This window comes from Oncorhynchus masou, chromosome 5 (assembly GCF_036934945.1).
Source record: "Oncorhynchus masou masou isolate Uvic2021 chromosome 5, UVic_Omas_1.1, whole genome shotgun sequence".
Lineage (NCBI taxonomy): Eukaryota > Metazoa > Chordata > Actinopteri > Salmoniformes > Salmonidae > Oncorhynchus > Oncorhynchus masou.
In genome coordinates, this window is record NC_088216.1 from 89,438,127 (window position 1) to 89,460,448 (window position 22,322).

Sequence of the window (22,322 nt, forward strand, 5' to 3'; positions counted from 1 at the left end):
GTCTATAAACACCATCCTCTATAACTACTGTGGTATACATGACACCATCCTATATAACTACTGTCTAAACTGTCTATACACACCATCCTATATAACTACCATGGGGTCATACATGACACCATCCTATATATAACTACTGTCTATACACGGGTCAGACCCATAACACCGACGGTCACCATCCCATATAACATACTGTCATATACACACCATCCTATATAACTACATGTCATATACACACCATCCTATATAACTACTGTCTATACTGACATGCTATCCATTGTGCTAATACTGTGTATTTATATAGTGTATTCTACACAGCTATGGGGTTCATACTGTGTATTTATATAGTGTATTCTCCACAGCTATGGGGTTCATACTGTGTATTTATATAGTGTATTCTCCACAGCTATGGGGTTTATACTGTGTATTTATATAGTGTATTCTCCACAGCTATGGGGTTCATACTGTGTATTTATATAATGTATTCTCCACAGCTATGGGGTTTCATACTGTGTATTTATATAGTGTATTCTGACACCATCACAGCTATGGGGTTCATACTGTGTATTTATATAATGTATTCTCCACAGCTATGGGGTTTCATACTGTGTATTTATATAGTGTATTCTCCACAGCTATGGGGTTTATACTGTGTATTTATATAGTGTATTCTCCACAGCTATGGGGTTCATACTGTGTATTTATATAGTGTATTCTCCACAGCTATGGGGTTTATACTGTGTATTTATATAGTGTATTCTCCACAGCTATGGGGTTCATACTGTGTATTTATATAGTGTATTCTCCACAGCTATGGGGTTTCATACTGTGTATTTATATAGTGTATTCTCCACAGCTATGGGGTTCATACTGTGTATTTATATAGTGTATTCTCCACAGCTATGGGGTTTATACTGACCCATATTTATATAGTGTATTCTCCACAGCTATGGGGTTTATACTGTGTATTTATATAGTGTATTCTCCACAGCTATGGGGTTTATACTGTGTATTTATATAGTGTATTCTCCACAGCTATGGGGTTCATACTGTGTATTTATATAGTGTATTCTCCACAGCTATGGGGTTCATACTGTGTATTTATATAGTGTATTCTCCACAGCTATGGGGTTTATACTGTGTATTTATATAGTGTATTCTACACAGCTATGGGGTTTATACTGTGTATTTATATAGTGTATTCTCCACAGCTATGGGGTTTATACTGTGTATTTATATAGTGTATTCTCCACAGCTATGGGGTTCATACTGTGTATTTATATAGTGTATTCTCCACAGCTATGGGGTTTATACTGTGTATTTATATAGTGTATTCTCCACAGCTATGGGGTTCATACTGTGTATTTATATAGTGTATTCTCCACAGCTATGGGGTTCATACTGTGTATTTATATAGTGTATTCTCCACAGCTATGGGGTTTATACTGTGTATTTATATAATGTATTCTCCACAGCTATGGGGTTCATACTGTGTATTTATATAGTGTATTCTCCACAGCTATGGGGTTTATACTGACATATTTATATAATGTATTCTCCACAGCTATGAGGTTCATACAGGAGTTTTTTTGTCATGTCATGCGGCCCTCATTGATTTTGTTATAATGTTAGAATCAGTTAGAAACATAAGCCAAGGCTAAAATGCGCAGAATTGCAGGAAATGAACTTTAAAATAGTAAAAAGCTATCACTGAGGCCACAGGCTGCACCATCGGCCACACCCACCAACACACCCCAACACACCCACCAACACACCCACCAACACACACCAACACACCCCAACACACCCACCAACACACCCCAACACACCCCAACACACCCACCAACACACCCCAACACACACCCAACACACCCCAACACACCCCAACACACCCCAACACACCCACCAACACACCCCAACACCCACCAACACACCCCAACACACCCACCAACACACCCCAACACACCCCCAACACACCCCAACACACCCACCAACACACCCCAACACACACCAACACACACCAACACACACCAACACACCCCAACACACCCCAACACACCCACCAACACACACCAACACACCGGGTCACCAACACACCCACCAACACACCCCAACACACAGACCCAACACACACCAACACACACCAACACACCCCAACACACCCCAACACACCCACCAACACACCCCAACCATCACAGACACACCAACACACCCACCACCTCACGTTCTATTTTGACAAACTAAGGCCTTTACTTCTAACCCTTCAGGGTCTTCCCAGGGAATCTACAGGAACAAACTAAGACCCATAACAGACTTCAGGGCGGGTCAGACCCTGACACCATCAGGACGGGTCAGACCCATGACACCATCAGGACGGGTCAGACCCATGACACCATCAGGACGGGTCAGACCCATAACAGACCATCAGGGACGGGTCAGACCCAGACACCATCAGGACGGGTCAGACCCATAACACCATCAGGACGGGTCAGACCCATAACACCATCAGGACGGGTCAGACCCATGACACCATCAGGACGGGTCAGACCCATGACACCATCAGGACGGGTCAGACCCATGACACCATCAGGACGGGTCAGACCCATGACACATCAGGACGGGTCAGACCCATAACACCATCAGGACGGGTCAGACCCATGACACCATCAGGACGGGTCAGACCCATGACACCATCAGGACGGGTCAGACCCATAACACCATCAGGACGGGTCAGACCCATAACAGACCATCAGGACGGGTCAGACCCATGACACCATCAGGACGGGTCAGACCCATGACACCATCAGGACGGGTCAGACACCATCAGGACGGGTCAGACCCATCAGGACGGGTCAGACCCATGACAGACCATCAGGACGGGTCAGACCCATGACACCATCAGGACGGGTCAGACCCATAACAGACCATCAGGACGGGTCAGACGGGTCAGACCCATGACACCATCAGGACGGGTCAGACCCATAACAGACCATCAGGACGGGTCAGACCCATAACGGGTCAGACCATCAGGACGGGTCAGACCCATGACACCATCAGGACGGGTCAGACCCATGACACCATCAGGACGGGTCAGACCCATGACACCATCAGGACGGGTCAGACCCATAACACCATCAGGACGGGTCAGACCCATAACACCATCAGGACGGGTCAGACCCATAACACCATCAGGACGGGTCAGACCCATAACACCATCAGGACGGGTCAGACCCATAACACCATCAGGACGGGTCAGACCCATGACACCATCAGGACGGGTCAGACCCATAACACCATCAGGACGGGTCAGACCCATGACACCATCAGGGACGGGTCAGACCCATGACACCATCAGGACGGGTCAGACCCATGACACCATCAGGACGGGTCAGACCCATAACACCATCAGGACGGGTCAGACCCATAACACCATCAGGACGGGTCAGACCCATGACACCATCAGGGACGGGTCAGACCCATAACACCATCAGGACGGGTCAGACCCATAACAGACCATCAGGACGGGTCAGACCCAGACCCATAACGGGTCAGACACCATCAGGACGGGTCAGACCCATGACACCATCAGACCCATGACACCATCAGGGGTCAGACCCATGACACCATCACGGGTCAGACCCATAACACCATCAGGACGGGTCAGACCCATGACACCATCAGGACGGGTCAGACCCATGACACCATCAGGACGGGTCAGACCCATCAACACCATCAGGACGGGTCAGACCCATAACACCATCAGGATCGGGTCAGACCCATAACACCATCAGGACGGGTCAGACCCATAACACCATCAGGACGGGTCAGTCAGACCATCAGGACGGGTCAGACCCATGACACCATCAGGACGGGTCAGACCATGACACCATCAGGACGGGTCAGACCCATAACACCATCAGGACGGGTCAGACCCATGACACCATCAGGACGGGTCAGACCCATAACACCATCAGGACGGGTCAGACCCATAACACCATCAGGACGGGTCAGACCCATAACACCATCAGGACCCATAACACCATCACGGGTCAGACCCATGACACCATCAGGACGGGTCAGACCCATAACACCATCAGGACGGGTCAGACCCATAACAGACCATCAGGACGGGTCAGACGGGTCAGACCCATAACACCATCAGGACGGGTCAGACCCATGACACCATCAGGACGGGTCAGACCCATGACACCATCAGGACGGGTCAGACCCATGACACCATCAGGACGGGTCAGGTCAGACCCATAACACCATCAGGACGGGTCAGACCCATAACACCATCAGGACGGGTCAGACCCATAACACCATCAGGACGGGTCAGACCCATAACACCATCAGGACGGGTCAGACCCATAACACCATCAGGACGGGTCAGACCCATAACACCATCACGGGTCAGACCCATGACACCATCAGGACGGGTCAGACCCATGACACCATCAGGACGGGTCAGACCCATGACACCATCAGGACGGGTCAGACCCATGACACCATCAGGACGGGTCAGACCCATGACACCATCAGGACGGGTCAGACCCATGACACCATCAGGACGGGTCAGACCCATCAGACATGACACCATCAGGACGGGTCAGACCCATAACAGACCATCAGGACGGGTCAGACCCATGACACCATCAGGACGGGTCAGACCCATGACACCATCAGGACGGGTCAGACCCATGACACCATCAGGGACACCATCAGGACGGGTCAGACCCATAACAGACCATCAGGACGGGTCAGACCCATAACACCATCGGGTCAGACCCATAACACCAACACCATCAGGACGGGTCAGACCCACAGACCAGGACGGGTCAGACCCATAACACCATCAGGACGGGTCAGACCCATAACACCATCAGGACGGGTCAGACCCATCAGGACACCATCAGGACGGGTCAGACCCATGACACCATCAGGACGGGTCAGACCCATGACACCATCAGGACGGGTCAGACCCATGACACCATCAGGACGGGTCAGACCCATAACAGACCATCAGGACGGGTCAGACCCATGACAGACCATCAGGACGGGTCAGACCCATAACACCATCAGGACGGGTCAGACCCAGACCCATCAGGACGGGTCAGAGACCATCAGGACGGGTCAGACCCAGACACCATCAACAGACCATCAGGACGGGTCAGGACACCATCGGGTCAGACCCATGACACCATCAGGACGGGTCAGACCCATAACACCATCAGGACGGGTCAGACCCATGACACCATCAGGACGGGTCAGACCCATGACACCATCGGGTCAGACCCATAACACCATCAGGACGGGTCAGACCCATAACACCATCAGGACGGGTCAGACCCATAACACCATCAGGACGGGTCAGACCCATAACAGACCATCACGGGTCAGACACCATCAGGATGGGTCAGACCCATGACACCATCAGGACGGGTCAGACCCATAACACCATCAGGACGGGTCAGACCCATGACACCATCAGGACGGGTCAGACCCATGACACCATCAGGACGGGTCAGACCCATAACAGACCATCAGGACGGGTCAGACCCATAACAGACCATCAGGACGGGTCAGACCCATGACACCATCAGGACGGGTCAGACCCATAACACCATCAGGACGGGTCAGACCCATAACACCATCAGGACGGGTCAGGGTCAGACCCATAACACCATCAGGACGGGTCAGACCCATGACACCATCAGGACGGGTCAGACCCATCAGACCCATGACACCATCAGGACGGGTCAGACCCAAAACACCATCAGGACGGGTCAGACCCATAACAGACACGGGTCAGGACGGGTCAGACCCATGACACCATCAGGACGGGTCAGACCCATGACACACCATCAGGATGGGTCAGACCCATAATCAGGACGGGTCAGACCCATAACACCATCAGGACGGGTCAGACCCATGACACCATCACGGGTCAGACCCATGACACCATCAGGACGGGTCAGACCCATGACACCATCAGGACGGGTCAGACCCATAACAGACCATCAGGACGGGTCAGACCCATAACACCATCAGGACGGGTCAGACCCATAACACCATCAGGACGGGTCAGACCCATAACAGACCATCAGGACGGGTCAGACCCATGACACCATCAGGACGGGTCAGACCCATGACACCATCAGGACGGGTCAGACCCATGACACCATCAGGACGGGTCAGACCCATGACACCATCAGGACGGGTCAGACCCATAACACCATCAGGACGGGTCAGACCCATAACACCATCAGGACGGGTCAGACCCATAACAGACCATCAGGACGGGTCAGACCCATAACAGACCCATCAGGACGGGTCAGACCCATGACACCATCAGGACGGGTCAGACCCATGACACCATCAGGACGGGTCAGACCCATGACACCATCAGGACGGGTCAGACCCATGACACCATCAGGACGGGTCAGACCCATGACACCATCAGGACGGGTCAGACCCATGACACCATCAGGACGGGTCAGACCCATGACACCATCAGGACGGGTCAGACCCATGACACCATCAGGACGGGTCAGACCCATAACAGACCATCAGGACGGGTCAGACCCATGACACCATCAGGGACGGGTCAGACCCATAACACCATCAGGACGGGTCAGTCAGACCCATCAGACCCATGACACCATCAGGACGGGTCAGACCCATAACACCATCAGGACGGGTCAGACCGGGTCAGACCCATGACACCATCATAACACCATCAGGACGGGTCAGACCCATAACAGACCATCAGGACGGGTCAGACCCATAACACCATCAGGACGGGTCAGACCCATAACACCATCAGGACGGGTCAGACCCATGACACCATCAGGACGGGTCAGACCCATGACGGGTCAGACCCATGACACCATCAGGACGGGTCAGACCCATGACACCATCAGGACGGGTCAGACCCAGGACGGGTCAGACACCATCAGGACGGGTCAGACCCATGACACCATCAGGACGGGTCAGACCCATGACACCATCAGGACGGGTCAGACCCATGACACCATCAGGACGGGTCAGACCCATGACAGACCATCAGGACGGGTCAGACCCATGACACCATCAGGACGGGTCAGACCCATAACACCATCAGGACGGGTCAGACCCATAACAGACCATCAGGACGGGTCAGACCCATGACACCATCAGGACGGGTCAGACCCATACGGGTCACACCATCAGGACGGGTCAGACCCATAACACCATCAGGACGGGTCAGACCCATAACACCATCAGGACGGGTCAGACCCATAACACATCATCAGGACACCATCAGGACGGGTCAGACCCATAACACCATCAGGGACGGGTCAGACCCATGACACCATCAGGACGGGTCAGACCCATAACACCATCAGGACGGGTCAGACCCATAACAGACCATCAGGACGGGTCAGACCCATGACACCATCAGGACGGGTCAGACCCACCATCAGGACGGGTCAGACCCAGACCATCAGGACGGGTCAGACCCATGACACCATCAGGACGGGTCAGACCCATAACACCATCAGGACGGGTCAGACCCATAACACCATCAGGACGGGTCAGACCCATGACCACACCATCAGGACGGGTCAGACCCAGACACCATCAACAGGACGGGTCAGACCCATGACACCATCAGGACGGGTCAGACCCATGACACCATCAGGACGGGTCAGACCCATAACAGACCATCAGGACGGGTCAGACCCATAACACCATCAGGACGGGTCAGACCCATAACACCATCAGGGACGGGTCAGACCCATGACACCATCAGGACGGGTCAGACCCATGACACCATCAGGACGGGTCAGACCCATAACACCATCAGGACGGGTCAGACCCATAACACCATCAGGACGGGTCAGACCCATAACACCATCAGGATGGGTCAGACCCATGACACCATCAGGACGGGTCAGACCCATAACACCATCAGGACGGGTCAGACCCATGACACCATCAGGACGGGTCAGACCCATGACACCATCAGGACGGGTCAGACCCATAACACCATCAGGACGGGTCAGGTCAGACCCATAACACCATAACACCATCAGGACGGGTCAGACCCATAACGGGTCAGACCCCATCAGGACGGGTCAGACCCATGACACCATCAGGACGGGTCAGACCCATAACACCATCAGGACGGGTCAGACCCATGACACCATCAGGACGGGTCAGACCCATAACACCATCAGGACGGGTCAGACCCATGACAGACCATCAGGACGGGTCAGACCCATGACACCATCAGGACGGGTCAGACCCATGACACCATCAGGACGGGTCAGACCCATGACACCATCAGGACGGGTCAGACCCATGACACCATCAGGACGGGTCAGACCCATGACACCATCAGGACGGGTCAGACCCATGACACCATCAGGACGGGTCAGACCCATGACACCATCAGGACGGGTCAGACCCATAACACCATCAGGACGGGTCAGACCCATAACACCATCAGGACGGGTCAGACCCATGACACCATCAGGACGGGTCAGACCCATGACACCATCAGGACGGGTCAGACCCATGACACCATCAGGACGGGTCAGACCCATGACACCATCAGGACGGGTCAGACCCATGACACCATCAGGACGGGTCAGACCCATGACACCATCAGGACGGGTCAGACCCATGACACCATCAGGACGGGTCAACTCATGAAATCAAATCTTATTGGTCACATTGTTAGCAGATGTTAATTAATGTGAGTGGATCAAAATGCTTGTGCTTCGAGTTCGACAGTGCAGTAATATCTAACAAGTAATCGGATAGGAAGAAGAGGAGCTTAACCTCTTTGAGGATGATACAGTGTCTTCGACGCGCCCTGCTACCAAGGACCTCTTTCTCAGTGGCTGATGTGAGTAAAACATTTAAATGTGTTAACCCTCGCAAGGCTGCTGGCCCAGACGGCATCCCCAGCCGCATCCTTAGAGCATGCGCAGACCAGCTGTCTGGTATGTTAACAGACATATTTAATCTCTCCCTATCCCAGTATCTTGTCCCCATATGCTTCAATATGGCCACCATTGTTCCTGTACCCAAGAAAGCAAAGGCAACTGAACTAAATTACTAACCCCGTAGCACTCACTTTTGTCATCATGAAATTCTTTGAGAGGCTAGTCTAGGATCATATCACCTACACCTTACCTGCCACCCTAGTCCCACTTCAGTTTGCATACCGCCCCAACAGGTCCACAGACAATGCGATCGCCATCACACTGCCCCATCCCATCTGGAGAAGAGGAATACATACAGTTGAAGTCGGAAGTTTAGATACACTAAGGTTGGAGTCCTTAAAACTCATTTTTCAACAACTCCACACATTTCTTGTTAACAAACTATAGTTTTGGCATGTTGGTTAGGACATCTACTTTGTTCATGACACAGGTAATTTTCCCAACAATTGTTTACATACAGATTATTTCACTTATAATTCACTGTATCACAATTCCAGTGGGTCAGAAGTTTACATACACTAAGTTGACTGCGCCTTTAAACAATTTGGACAATTCATCAAGCTTGAGGGCCTGGGTCTGAACCCCGCCCTTGTGCAATTGGGTCCTGAACTTTCTGACGGGCCGCCCTAGGTGGTGAAGGTAGGAAACAACACCTCCACTTCGCTGATCCTCAACACTGGGGCCCCACAAGGGTGCGTGCTCAGCCACCTCCTGTACTCTCTGTTCACCCATGACTGCGTGGTCATACACGCCTCCAACTCAATCATCAAGTTTACAAACGACACAACAGTAGTGGGCTTGAGTACCAAATCCCCGAATACAGGTGTGCCAACATTGTAGCGTCATACCCAAGAAGACTCGAAGCTGTAATCGCTGCCAAATGTCCTTCAACAAAGTACTGAGTAAAGGGTCTGAATACTTATGCAAATGTGATGTTTTCGAGCCTGTTTTTCTTTGTCATTATGGGGTATTGTGATGTCATTATGGGGTATTATGATGTTATTATGGGGTATTGTTATGTCATTATGGGGTATTGTGATGTCATCATGGGGTATTGTGATGTCATTATGGGGTATTGTTATGTCATTATGGGGTATTGTGATGTCATTATGGGGTATTGTGATGTCATTATGGGGTATTGTGATGTCATTATGGGGGATTGTGTTTAGATTGATGAGGGAAAAAACGGTTTAATCCATTTTAGAATGAGGCTGTAATGTAACAAAATGTGGAAAAAGTCAAGGGGTCTGAATACTTTCCAGATGCACACAAAAAAATATATGTTTGGTATTTTATTTTCAAAACCATCGGTTATATGTGCTAGCCGTAATTTATTTTGTGTCCAGGGCCCATAGGGCTCAAAAAAATCCATGAAAAGGAACATAAAATTTTACATCAAAAGTAGGAAAATCCGTTATAGAACCCATTGCCCTTCATGGTTGTGAGGTCGGTGGTCTGCTCACCAACCAAAAATTCACAAAATGGGACAAACACCAAATTGACACTCGGCATGCAGAATTCTGCAAAAACATTCTCTGTGTACAACGTAAAACACCAAATAATGCATGCAGAGCAGAATTAGGCCGAAACCCGCTAATTATCAAAATCCAGAAAAGAGCCGTTAAATTCTACAACCACCTAAAAGGAAGCGATTCCCAAACCTTCCATAACAAAGCCATCACCTACAGAGAGATGAACCTGGAGAATAGTTTCCTAAGCAAGCTGGTCCTGGGGCTCTGAACACAAACAAAAACAGACCCCACAGAGCCCCAGGACAGCAGCACAATTAGACCCAACCAAATCATGAGAAAACAAAAAGATAATTACTTGACACATTGGAAAGAATTTAAAAATAAATAAATCATCTGACCACTGTGACCCAAAATTAAGGAAAGATTTTGTAACCAATGTGAAACGGCTAGTTAGTTAGCGGCAAATAGCTGTTCAATCGGTGACGTCACTCACTCTGAGACCTTGAAGTAGTGGTTCCCCTTGCTTGGAGCGATGGGTAACGATGCTTCGAGGGTGACTGTTGTCTATGTGTGCAGAGGGTCCCTGATTCAAGCCCGGTCGGTGCGAGGGGACAGACTAAAGTTAAACTGTTGCACTTTGACTATGTACAGACTCAGTGAGCATAACCTTGCTATTGAGAAAGGCCGCCGTAGGCAGACATGGCTCTCAAGAGAAGACAGGCCATGTGTACACTGCCCACAAAATTAGGTGGAAACTGAGCTGCACTTTCTAACCTCCTAACAAATTTATGACCATATTTGAGACACATTTTTCCCTCAGATTACACAGATCCACAAGGAATTCGAAAAAACAAATCCAATTTTGATAAACTACCATATCGACTGAGTGAAATACCACAGTATGCCATCACAGCAGCAAGATGTGTGACCTGTTGACACAAGAAAAGGGCATCCAGTGAAGAACAAACACAATTATAAATGTTACCCATATTTATGTTAATTTTCCTTTTAGTACTTCAACTATTTGCACATCGTTACGACCCCATGTACAGACATAATATGACATTTATTCTATATACTTGTGTGAGTGTAATATTGACTGAAAACTTTTTATTTCAATTTTGTTTGTTATATATTTCACTTGCTTTGGCAATGTAAACATATGATTCCCATGCCAATAAAGCCCTTTGGAGAGAGAGAAAGAGAGAGCCCATTGGTATTCTGAGAGGTGCCACCATGCAGCATCAACTCTATCCCTGCAACTCCACCTCCTCCTCTACACTAAAGAACAACAGCTCATCCAGCTGGCCACTACCTAATACTGCACATGCTACAACCCCTGCCCTCTACTGGTCACTACATGCTACAACACCCTGCCCTGTACCAGCCACTACATGCTACAACACCCTGCCCTCTACCAGCTAGTACATGCTACAACACCCTGCCCTCTAACAGCCAGTACATGCTACAAATCCCTGCCCTCTACTGGTCACTACCTAATACTGCACATGCTACAACACCCTGCCCTCTACTGGTCACTACATGCTACAACACTCTGCCCTCTACTGGCCACAACATGCTACAACACCCTACCCTCTACTGGTCACTACATGCTACAACACCCTGCCCTCAACTGGTCACTACATGCTACAACACCCTGCCCTCCACTGGTCACTACATGCTACAACACCCTGCCCTCTACTGGTCACTACATCCTGCTGGCCACTACACCCTGCCCTCTACTGGTCACTACATGCTACAACACCCTGCCTTCTACTGGCCGCGACATGCTACAACACTCTGCCCTCTACTGGCCATTACATGCTACAACACCCTGCCCTCTACTGGTCACTACATGCTACAACACCCTGCCCTCAACTGGTCACTACATGCTACAACACCCTGCCCTCTAATGGTCACTACATGCTACAACACCCTACCCTCTACTGGTCACTACATGCTACAACACCCTGCCCTCTACCAGCCACTACATGCTACAACTCACTGCCCTCTACCAGCCAATACATGCTTCAACTCCCTAAAAACCACTACACCCTGCTGGAAAATACACCCTGCTGGTCACTACATGCTACAACACCCTGCCCTCCACCAGCCAGTATATGCTACAACACCCTGCCCTCTACTGGTCACTACATGCTACAACACCCTGCCCTCTACTGGTCACTAAATGCTACAACACACTGTCCTCTAATGGTCACTACATGCTACAACACCCTGCCCTCTACTGGTCACTACATGCTACAACACCCTGCCCTCTACTGGTCACTACATGCTACAACACCCTGCCCTCTACTGGTCACTACATGCTACAACACCCTGCCCTCTACTGGTCACTACATGCTACAACACCCTGCCCTCTACTGGTCACTACATGCTACAACACCCTACCCTCTACTGGCCACTACATGCTACAACACCCTGCCCTCTACCAGCCACTACATGCTACAACACCCTGCCCTCTACCAGCCAATACATGCTTCAACTCCCTAAAAACCACTACACCCTGCTGTAAAATACACCCTGCTGGTCACTACATGCTACAACACCCTGCCCTCCACCAGCCAGTATATGCTACAACACCCTGCCCTCTACTGGTCACTACATGCTACAACACCCTGCCCTCTACTGGTCACTACATGCTACAACACCCTGCCCTCTACTGGTCACTACATGCTACAACACCCTGCCTTCTACTGGCCGCGACATGCTACAACACTCTGTCCTCTACTGGCCACTACATGCTACAACACCCTGCCCTCTACTGGTCACTACATGCTACAACACCCTGCCCTCTACTGGCCACTACAATCTACAACACCCTGCCCTCTACTGGTCACTACATGCTACAACACCCTGCCTTCTACTGGCCACTACATGCTACAACATCCAGCCCTCTACTGGTCACTACATGCTACAACACCCTGCTGGCCACGACACCCTGCTGGCCACAACACCCTGCTGGCCACTACACCCTGCTGGCCACTACACCCTGCTGGCCACTACACCCTGCTGGCAACGACACCCTGCTGGCCACTACACCCTGCTGGCCACTACACCTTGCTGGCCACTAAAATAGTAGAGAAAATTATTTATTTCCGCTATTATTTCTTTTCATCACATTCCCAGTGGGTCAGAAGTTTACACACACTCAATTAGTATTTGGTAGCATTGCCTATAAATTGTTGAACTTGGGTCAAACGTTTCGGGAGCCTTCCACAAGCTTCCCACAACAAGTTGTGTGAATTTTGGCCATTTCTTGACAGAGCTGGTGTAACTGAGTCAGGTTTGTAGGCCTCCTTGCTCGCACACGCTTTTTCAGCTCTGCCCACAAGTTTTCTATGGGATTGAGGTCAGGGCCTGTGATGGCCACTCAAATACCTTGACTTTGTTGTCCTTAAGCCATTTTGCCACAACTTCGGAAGTATGCTTGGGGTCATTGTCCATTTGGAAGACCCATTTGCGACCAAGCTTTAACTTCCTGACTGATGACTTGAGATGTTGCTTCAATATATCCACGTTATTTTCCATCCTCATGAAACCATCCATTTTGTGATGTGCACCAGTCTCTCCTGCAGCAAAGCACCCCCACAACATGATGCTGCCACCCCCGTGCTTCACGGTTGGGATGGTGTTCTTCGGCTTGCAAGCCTCCCCCTTTTTCCTCCAAACATAACGATGGTCATTATGACCAAAAAGTTATATTTTTGTTTCATCAGACCAGAGGACATTTCTCCAAAAATACTATTTTTGTCCCCATGTGCAGTTGCAAAACGTAGTCTGGCTTTTTATGGTGGTTTTGGAGTAGTGGCTTCTTCCTTGCTGAGCGGCCTTTCAGGTTATTTCGATATAGGACTCGTTTTACTGTGGATATAGATACTTTTGTACGCATCTCCTTCCTGAGTGGTATGACGGCTGCGTGGTCCCATGGTGTTTATACTTGCGTACTATTGTTTGTACAGATGAATGTAGTACCTTCAGGCGTTTGGAAATTGCTCCCAAGGATGAACCAGACTTGTGGAGGTCAACTTAGTGTATGTAAACTTCTGACCTACTGGAATTGTGATACAGTGAATTATAAGTGAAACAATCTGTCTGTCACGCTCGTTATAAGGATCGGACCAAGGCACAGCGTCGTATGCGTACATTCTTATTTATTTAAAGAACGAAACACTGAACAAACTAATGAAACGAAACGTGAAGCTATGCAAACGAGTGCTGACAGGCAACTCCACATAGACAAGATCCCACAAAACACCAAAGGGAAATGGCTGCCTAAATATGATCCCCAATCAGAGACAACGATAAACAGCTGCCTCTGATTGGGAACCATATCAGGCCAACATAGATATACAAAAACCTCTAGACCTACAAAGCCCTGGATATACAAAAACCCTAGACCTACAAAGCTCTGGATATACAAAAACCCTAGACCTACAAAGCCCAGATATACAAAAACCCCTAGATAATACAAAAAACCCTTGACAAAGCCAAAACTAGCGTACCCACCCTAGTCACACCCTGACCTCACCAAAATATAAAGAAAACAGAGATATCTCAGGTCAGGACGTGACACTGTGAACACTTGTTGGGAAAATTGATTGTGTCATGCACAAAGTATTGGTCCTAATCGACTTGCCAAAACTATAGATTGTTAATAAGAAATTTGTGGAGTGGTTGAAAAACGAGTTTTAATGACTCCAAACTAAGTGTATGTAAACTTCCAACTTCAACTGGACCGCATCTCACATCCCTTGAGCTTGTAAATTAACTGTAACGTACAACTTCCATCAGTTGAAATAAAGAGGGCATTTCTTCGCCATCAATTGGTTCACAAAAAAACCTCCACCACCCGATGTTACAGGAAGGCCATAAAGATCATCATGGACAACAACCATCCGAGCCACTGCCTGTTCACCCCGCTATCATCCAGAAGGCGAGGTCAGTACAGGGGCATCAAAGCAGGGACCGAAAGACTGAAAAACAGCTTCTATCTCAAGGCCATCAGACTGTTAAACAGCCACCACTAACATTGAGTGGCTGCTGCCAACACACTGACTGAACTCCAGCCACTTTAATAATGGGAATTGATGGGAAATGATGTAAAATATATCACTAGCCACTTTAAACAATGCTACCTAATATAATGTTTACATACCCTACATTATTCATCTCATATGCATACGTATATACTGTACTCTATATCATCTACTGCATCTTTATGTAATACATGTATCACTAGCCACTTTAACTATGCCACTTTGTTTACATACTCATCGCATATGTATATAATGTACTCGATACCATCTACTGTATCTTGCCTATGCCGCTCTGTACCATCACTCATTCATATATCTTTATGTACATATTCTTTATCCCCCTACACTTGTGTGTATAAGACAGTAGTTTTGGAATTGTTAGTAAGATTACTTGTTGGTTATTACTGCATTGTCGGAACTAGAAGCACAAGCATTTCGCTACACTTGCATTAACATCTGCTAACCATGTGTATGTGACAAATAAAATTTGATTTGAGGTGCACAAAATGAACACCACTCATCTCTTCAGTTGGTCCTATGATTGAGTGTTGTGTGAAGGTGAAACAGCAAGGCAACGGAGCGACGAACCGCCCTTGCTGTCTCTGCCTGGCTGGCTCCCCTCTCTCCACTGGGATTCTCTGCCTCTAACCCAGTTATGGGGGATGAGTCACTGGCTTTCTCGTGCTCTTCCATGCTGTCCCGAGGAGGGGTGCATCACTTGAGTGGGTTGATTCACAGACATAATCTTCCGGTCTGGTTTTGCATCCCCTCGGGCTTGCGCGGTGGAGATCTTCGTGGGCTATACTCAGCCTTGTCTCAGGGTAGTAAGTTGGTGGTCTGTTGATATCCCTCTAGTTGTGTGGGGGCTGTGCTTTGGCAAAGTGGGTGGGGCTATAGATTGCCTGGTTCGGGATACCACAGTTCTTCCAAGGTTCCTGCCTTTCTAGGGTGTTTTTCCGAGCCACCGTGCTTCTACACCTGCATTGCTTGCTGTTTTAGGTTGTTTCTGTACAGCACTTTGTGGCATCTGATGATGTAAGAAGCGCTTTCTAAATACAATTGATTGATCTTAAAGAGATGGTGAGAGATTTTGGCCAATCTTCTACTTCCCCAGTCAGATTAACTCAGACCCATCCATACCCCTAAACTAGTGTTGGACCCATCCATACCCCTAAACTAGTGTTGGACCCATCCATACCCCTAAACTAGTGTTGAAGACCCATCCATACCCCTAAACTAGTGTTAGACCCATCCATACCCCTAAACTAGTGTTGAAGACCCATCCATACCCCTAAACTAGTGTTGGACCCATCCATACCCCTAAACTAGTGTTGGACCCATCCATACCCCTAAACTAGTGTTGAAGACACATCCATACCCCTAAACTAGTGTTAGACCCATCCATACCCCTAAACTAGTGTTGAAGACCCATCCATACCCCTTAACTAGTGTTAGACCCATCCATACCCCTAGTGTTGGACCCATCCATACCCCTAAACTAGTGTTAGACCCATCCATACCCCTAAACTAGTGTTGGACCCATCCATACCCCTAAACTAGTGTTGGACCTATCCATACCCCTAAACTAGTGTTAGTTAATCCTGGTCCCAACACTCAATTTAAGGAATGAGTTGAATCAAGTGTGCTGGTGCAAAGATAAAAACCACCCATTGGGATTGGACAAGATGGCCATGTGACAAGATCATTAATTAATTAAATTAATTAACATGAATTCCACTAGTCATTTTTAAAGACATGCTCCGGGTACTAACAAAGTATTTAGTAAACCTGGTGCTTTAGGATGTGTCCATTCGTAGCTCCTACATGCAGAATTACTGTCTACCCTAAATTAGCCACAAAATCCCCAGTTTCAAAGAAACTGTTTTCTTCAAGCTGTGCCACGTCATTTTTCCCGACACCCCCCCCCCCTTTTATCCAATGAGATTGCAGGATGAGCCCAACGGCTCAGTGGACACAGCAGAGACGGAGAGCAATGACTTGGTGCTCCTATCAGCGCGTGATAAAGCAGGTAATTTTCAGGTACAACTTTTAGCACTACTTTCAGAACTTTCAGCTTTGAAAAAGTCTACGAATCAGTACCCGATAAAACTAACAAAGCTTTATTGTGACGCTAACAAAGTCAATGGAACGTGGACATGCGGTGATCTGCCACCCCGTCTATGGCGCGGCGGCCACTGCAATCCTCTTGGCTGCTGCGTTGGCCGTCTTCTGTCCCTTCTTGTTGTGCTTCTTGGCAAAACGCATGTTCTTCATGAACTTCGGGTCGACCTGGAGAAGAACAAGGAGACAGTAAGATCCGGAAATATGTCGCTTTTCATATGTGAACAATACTGAAAGTGTGTTCAATAAAAGGTATACATCTGAAGGATGTAAGGATTGGTACAGCGTGCAGTAGGATTGGTACAGCGTGCAGTAGGATTGGAAAAGCGTGCAGTAGGATTGGTACAGCGTGCAGTAGGATTGGTACAGCGTGCAGTAGGATTGGTACAGCGTGCAGTAGGATTGGTACAGCATGCAGTAGGATTGGTACAGCATGCAGTAGGATTGGTACAGCGTGCAGTAGGATTGGTACAGCGTGCAGTAGGATTGGTACAGCGTGCAGTAGGATTGGTACAGCGTGCAGTAGGATTGGTACAGCGTGCAGTAGGATTGGTACAGCGTGCAGTAGGATTGGTACAGCGTGCAGTAGGATTGGTACAGCGTGCAGTAGGATTGGTACAGCGTGCAGTAGGATTGGTACAGCGTGCAGTAGGATTGGTACAGCGTGCAGTAGGATTGGTACAGCGTGCAGTAGGATTGGTACAGCGTGCAGTAGGATTGGTACAGCGTGCAGTAGGATTGGTACAGCGTGCAGTAGGATTGGTACAGCGTGCAGTAGGATTGGTACAGCGTGCAGTAGGACTGGTACAGCATTGGTACAGCAGTAGGATTGGTACAGCGTGCAGTAGGATTGGTACAGCGTGCAGTAGGATTGGTACAGCGTGCAGTAGGATTGGTACAGTGTGCAGTAGGATTGGTACAGCGTGCAGTAGGATTGGTACAGTAGGATTGGTACAGCAGTAGGATTGGCAGTAGGATTGGTACAGCGTGCAGTAGGATTGGTACAGCGTGCAGTAGGATTGGTACAGCGTGCAGTAGGATTGGTACAGCGTGCAGTAGGATTGGTACAGCGTGCAGTAGGATTGGTACAGCGTGCAGTAGGACTGGTACAGCGTGCAGTAGGATTGGTACAGCGTGCAGTAGGATTGGTACAGCGTGCAGTAGGACTGGTACAGCGTGCAGTAGGATTGGTACAGCGTGCAGTAGGATCAACCTCCTTCGCTAAACATCTCACCCATACCACCAGCAGATTTCAACCATTCATTCACTAAAATGACCTCACAGGATTATCTGAATTTCAGACTAACCCCTTATTCTAAACAGTCATAACTATTTCCCAGAAGTCTTTTGACTCCAACTAAATGAATATCTACCAGAGGCAGGACTATTCTCTTATAGGCTACGTGAATTAAAGTTTGAGACAGTCTGACCAATCAACTTCAAACATTTTACTGAGTTACACATCATAAGGAAATCAGTCAATTTAAATCAATTCATTAGGGCCTAATCTATGCATTTCACATAACTGGGAATACAGAATATGTATCTGTTGGTCACAGATGGCAACAGCAATAAAGGTAGAGACGTGGATCAGAAAACCAGTCAGTATCTGATGTGACCACCATTTGCCTCATGCAGCACAACACATCTCCTTCACATAGAGTTGATCAGGCTGGTGATTGTTGGAATGTTGTCCCACTCCTCAATGGCTGTGTGAAGCTGCTGGATATTGTTGGGAACTGGAACACGCTGTCGTACACATGGGTGACATGTCTGGTGGATATGCAGGCCATTGAAGAACTGGGACATTTTCATCTACCAGGAATTGTGTACAGATCCTTGTGACGTGGGGCCGTGTATTATCATGCTGAAACATGAGGTGATGGTGGCGGATGAATGGCACAACAACGGGCCTCAGGATCTGTGCATTCAAAATGCCATCGATAAAATGCAATCGCGTTAGTTGTCTGTAGCTTATACCGGCCCATACCAATAACCCCACCACCACCATGGGGCACCCTGTTCACAACGTTGACATCAGCAAACTGCTCACCCACACAACACCACACACGCTGTCTGCCATCTGCCCAGTTCGGTTGAAACCGGGATTCATCCGTGAAGAGCACACTTCTCCAGCGTGCCAGTGGCCATCGAAGGTGAGCATTTTTCCCACTCGGTTACGATACCAAACTGCAGTCAGGTCAAGACCCCGGTGAGGACGACGAGCCTGCAGATGAGCTTCCCCGAGACGGTTTCTGACGGTTTGTACAAAAAAGTCTTCAGTTGTGCAAACCCACAGCTTCATCAGCTGTACCAGACCGATATGATTCTTTATATTGTGAATAGAGTGTCCAGCCACTCTGCCCTGAGATGTTAGAAAATACCAGACCGATATGATTCTTTATACTGTGAATCATTCAGTGGGGTCTTTAATTTACATTACATTTACATTTAAGTCATTTAGCAGACGCTCTTATCCAGAGCGACTTACAAATTGGTGAAATCACCTTCTGACATCCAGTGGAACAGCCACTTTACAATAGTGCATCTAAATCATTTAAGGGGGGGTGAGAAGGATTACTTATCCTATCCTAGGTATTCCTTGAAGAGGTGGGGTTTCAGGTGTCTCCGGAAGGTGGTGATTGACTCCGCTGTCCTGGCGTCGTGAGGGAGTTTGTTCCACCATTGGGGGGCCAGAGCAGCGAACAGTTTTGACTGTTTTGACATTATATCCAGAAAGTCAGATTTCGTAACCTAATACATCGGATAATAAGCGCTGAGCTCTTGACAGAACGGTGAGGGTTTCTCGCAAAAACTTGAGGATTTAAAATGTTGTGGTCGTCGTCTTACATTTTGTTTATGCGGGTCGTAAATGACTAAATTAGCATGACAAGCTGCATTAAATGTAAAAGGTTTTGAAAAAAAAACAATAACTTGCGTACGCTCAGTGGTACGTTGACATTTCAGAGATACACTTGTTTTTGTGAGAAGTCTTCGACAAAGAACAGGAACTTGTCATTAATATGAACAGAGTACACTAAAATATGAAAATACACTAACCATCTCCATTTTTATTTATTTTATTTTACCTTTATTTAACTAGTCAAGTCAGTTAAGAACAAATTATTATTTTCAATCACGGCCTAGGAACAGTGGGTTAACTGCCTGTTCAGGGGCAGAACGGCAGATTTGTACCTTGTCAGCTCGAGGATTTGAACTTGCAACCTTCCAGTTACTAGTCCAACGCTCTAACCACTGGGCCACCCTGCCGCCTCTACACTCTAACCACTGGGCCACCCTGCCGCCCCACATACTGTTGTCTGGAATTGAGAAGATGAAGAACTCAACGGTAAGCCTGTCAGCTGGCCTTCTCACACAGCACCCAGCCAAACTGACACAGTGCTATGTTTCTGATTTTAGACTATGTTGTTCTCTGGCCTCCATTGAATTAGTCACCCTAATGTTGACCATCCTACAAGGGTAAAAACTCCAGTAGGTTTTGAATGGATTACGACACGAGACGAGGTTTGGACCATTGTTTATCTTAAGAAGATTATCTACAGTTCAAATATTATTTTACCTATTGATCAAAATATGCATTTTTTGATTGGACACCTTACAATTACCCCTTTCATGGACTCGTATCGGTCTGGTCTGGGCTTCTTGATCCCAGTCCTGTGGGCCTTATGGCTGTAGACAGAGAGGAAAGAGACTGCTACACAACAAAGTTTGGGAACCGTTTTGAACAGGGCATCATTAGTTGGCTCATCATCATCATCGTCACTCAGCGGTAACCTGGTGTAGTTAACTAGCTGGGTAGTTTCACAGCGGTAACCTGGTGTAGTTAACTAGCTGGGTAGTTCCTTACACTGATTGTGGGTGGTTCTGTTCTGTGGAGCTGTTGACAAAAGAAAAATGTGGAATTAAAGTAACTTTTGTACACTGGAAAGATCCACCCTGCAACTCTCACGTTTCCTTACTAAATGCCCCCGTTTATAGCGCTGCAGTTAACGGGTAAGATACCGGTAGACAGTAGTTAGTCAGTATGTTTCTAACAAGCCAGAGATCCGAGATGGGTCTGCAATGACATGAACACCGACATTATTCGCCTTTTAGGAGGTGAATGTTAGAGATAAAAAAGTAACACCAGAACTGTCGTTTTCAACAGTGGACTACTTCAGGTTGGTGCCATGCAGGCGGAATGAAACGCGTTCGTTTTGCCAACAAGATAAAACTAGCGAATAGAAAACCCGAGCTATGCGTGGTTAATCGTCATCTAACGGGGAACACAAGTTAACAGATTTAAAGACGACTGTGTTGTAGGTGATATTTTACACTATATGTTCACGTTGTATATGCAATCAAAACATAGATAGGAGGATTGATGCAGAGTATATGTTGGACTCGGGAGTAAAATAAGTTACCTGCCAGACATACAGACGACAACAGGGAAGAGGAAGAAATGACGCAAACTCAAGGAAATATGAACCACAGAGTTTCTAAACCCAGAGGCGCAACATCGCAACACTTCCGAGAACAATTATGAAGCAGACCAAACCGAACATTCCGGGGTTTGGGGTTTGACATGTCAATGAGAGAACTATACAATTATTCCTTTAGTTGTTCATTTTCTTGAAATCTAAAGCAATAACCTATATTCTAGCCGATGTCTTAAG

The 22,322-nt window shown here is 48.1% G+C and overlaps 1 long non-coding RNA gene across 1 annotated transcript; it reads right to left on the reverse strand.

The window, feature by feature from the left end:
- Window positions 1–17,629: 17,629 nt before the first annotated feature.
- Window positions 17,630–22,102, reverse strand: LOC135540431 (uncharacterized). Its single transcript, XR_010455749.1, has 3 exons — window positions 22,071–22,102; window positions 21,273–21,544; window positions 17,630–17,814 (listed from the first exon to the last, which is right to left on the reverse strand). It is a non-coding gene; the product is annotated as an uncharacterized LOC135540431 (long non-coding RNA).
- Window positions 22,103–22,322: the final 220 nt, after the last annotated feature.